Raw genomic sequence first — 3,083 nt, 5'->3', positions numbered from 1 at the left:
AGGGAGCCAGCCCCAAAAGGAGTCCCCCCCACCACCACTGAAGGAGAGGCAAGGGGAGGGACTGCCCCCAGTGGACTTCCAAGAACCAGGGCCCCTCCCTGGGGAATCCTTCCAAGGGCACCCCTGGGTCAGCCTCACCCCTGGACCCTGGAGAAGAAGGAGGCAAGGCCCGCAGGCTTCCTCCCTGCTCACTAAGGTGTGAACACCTCCCGACCCCGCCCAGGAGCACCCCTCTGCCTCTCCCAGCTGGTCCTGCCCTCCTGACCCCTCACCCCCACCCCGAGCCTGTCCAGCCCTGGGAGGGGCCCAGGTGCAGCTGGGGGCTGGGCGGGGCCCTGGGACATTCTGTTCCTTTTTACACCATTGGCTGCTGGGCCAGGAATGTGTCGCGTCCCCAGTTGTGGTCACGGGGTTGCTGGAATGTGTGCTCAGAGAAGAGGGGCCACCAGGGCACTCGGGCAGAGCCTCGGAGCCCAGGGATAGCGGGCACCAAGGAGGCAGGAGGGATTTGGCCGTGAAGAGAGTGGGGAGAAAGAAGCTGAGCCTGGCCCAAGGCTGCACCAACCCTGGAAGGAAGGAAAAACTCAACGTGGGGGCCGTGGTTTTCCTCCAAAATCTCTGCCCCAGACAACCCAGCAAGAGAATGGAGTGAGGGACCAAGCAGAAAAGGGGGAAGGGGTCAGAGAAGGGCCCAGGAGGCACAGAGACCCAAGTACACAGCCCAGGCCAGAGGTCTGTCACTGTGACCCCGAAGGAGGTAGACACTGGCTCCTCTCGCCTCCGGGAGAAGGGGGGCTGGGACATGCAGACAGGCCCAGCCTGAGCCTGGATGCAGCTGGATAGGAGAAGATAGGCCCTCGAGGTCATGAAGTCATAAGACAAGGATCCTGGTAACAGAGAGCGGAGCCAAGTGCTGAGGGAGCCTGGGGGTGAGGCGGAAGGGAAAGGCACTAACCCAGGAGATTCAGGAAGACTTCCCGGAGAAGGCGGCATCTCAGCTGGGTCTTGCAAAACAAATGAAGGCTCCCATCTGTGGCCGGTCCCGTGGCCTCTTAAAGCGAGAGCTGCTGTCGATCAGGCTTCCAAACCCACCCCATCGCTTCCCCAACGCCTTAGGGGACCCCTCTGTGGAGAAGTGAAAGGCTGGCTTTTTCTTCATTTTCCAGATGAAGAAAGTACCCTCCACAAAGACAGGCCAGTTTTCTGTGGACGCAAAACCAAACAGCAGTAGCATGAAGAAGAGAAGCAGAATTCTTCTTCAGCAAGTGGGGGGTTGTCTGCTTAGGGCTTTTGCCACACACCCCGAGACAGACCAGCCACAGACTTGTGGGGAGCTGGGGCTCCCCTGCACCTTGTTTTGAAAGTCAGGCAGGTTCACATACTCCCACCAGCCATCTGGGTCCTGGACTGTCTCCCAGACTCCCTAAGAAGCTCTGTCTACTATCCCCGCCTTCCCAAAGGACATCCTACCAACAGGAGGAGTAGCCAGCACCCTGCCTGTCCCATCTCAGAGGTTCAAAGAGACACGTCCCTGCCACGTCTGTTTGCCAGTTGATGCCTGAAATCCAGTCACTGGCCCAAGGCTGCAAGACAAATAGTTTTACCTTTAAAGCTTCATTGAGCAGGATCGCAAGGCCCAGTCTGGGCTGAGCTGGGGAGCGAGCCCAGTGTCCCCGAAGCACCTGCTGAGGTGTGGCAGCTTAGAGACAGCAGCATTCCAGATCTGGAATGGGCCAGAGCAAGCTTGTTCTGGTGAAAAAAAATGGAAACCTGAGGCCTGCACCTGTGTCATAGCTCCGTTTTAAATATTATCTTTTAAGGCACAGGGGAAAAAAAAACCTGAACACATTTTCCTCACAACACAGTTTTCCAATAACACAGAAGTTTGCAGACCAATAAAAGCCTCTCAGTCCCAGTCCATTCCCACCCCTCGACTCTGGGTGCCACTGTCATTTGTGTCCATCTATATCTCGTTTGGGTGCTTTTATAGACTTCCAGGTATTTTTAAAAAACAAAATATATAGCTTTTCCATAAATGGGACCATATTATAGGCATTATTCTATGATTTCCATTTTTACTTTTAAACTATGCAACTTCAGAAATGACACTCAGGACTTCCCTGACTCTGAGCTCCCAAAGCAGAGGGTCCAAGTTTGACCCCACACACCACAACTAAGAGTTTGCATGCCGCAACTAAAGATCTCACATGCTGCAACTGAAAAAAGAACCCAAATGCCATAATGAAGGTCAAAGATCCGAAGTACAGAACACCCAGTGCAGCCAAATGAATTAATTAATTACTTTTTAAATGACACTTTGCCACTATGGGGCCCAGGCTTCTCAAGGAGAGAGCAGGAGGGTGGAGTGTGTAAGGCAGCCCAGGTGGTTGCCAAAGTCCTTTCCAGCTGGCTCTGCATATAGCCAGTATGGAGGTTCCTTAATAATCTAAAAATAGAGATACCATATGATCCAGCAATCCCACTCCTGAGCATGTATCCAGTGAAGACAAAAACTAATTTGAAAACATACGTGCAGCCCAGGGTTCATAACAGCTCTGTTTACAATAAGCAAGGCACAGAAACAAGCCAAGTGCCCATCAACAGACAGTTGGTTTAATAAGATGCGGGGTGTGTGTGTGTGTGTGTGTGTGTGTGCGTGTGCGCGTGCGCACGTGTGTGTGCGTGCACGCATGTGTGCGTGCACGCATGTGTGTACATATAAATATATACATATGTGAATATTACTCAGCCATAAAAAAGAATGGAATACTGCCATTTGCAGTAACTTGGGTGGACACAGAGGGTATCATACTAAGTGAAATAAGACAGAGGAAGGAAAATAATAGTTCAGTTCAGTTCAATCGCTCAGTCATGTCTGACTCTCTGCAACCCCATGGATTGAAGCACGCCAGGCCTCCCTGTCCATCACCAGCTCCCGGAGTTTACTCAAACTCATGTCCATCGAGTCAGTGGTGCTATCCAACCAATTTCACCCTCTGTCGTCCTCTTCTCCTCCTGTCTTCAATCTTTTGCAGCATTCAGAGTCTTTTCAAATCAGTCCGTTCTTCACATCAGGTGGCCAA

Source organism: Odocoileus virginianus, chromosome 23 (genome assembly GCF_023699985.2).
Source record: "Odocoileus virginianus isolate 20LAN1187 ecotype Illinois chromosome 23, Ovbor_1.2, whole genome shotgun sequence".
Classification (NCBI taxonomy): domain Eukaryota; kingdom Metazoa; phylum Chordata; class Mammalia; order Artiodactyla; family Cervidae; genus Odocoileus; species Odocoileus virginianus.
The sequence above is the reverse complement of the archived record's forward strand: the minus strand, read 5'-3'. Positions refer to the sequence as shown.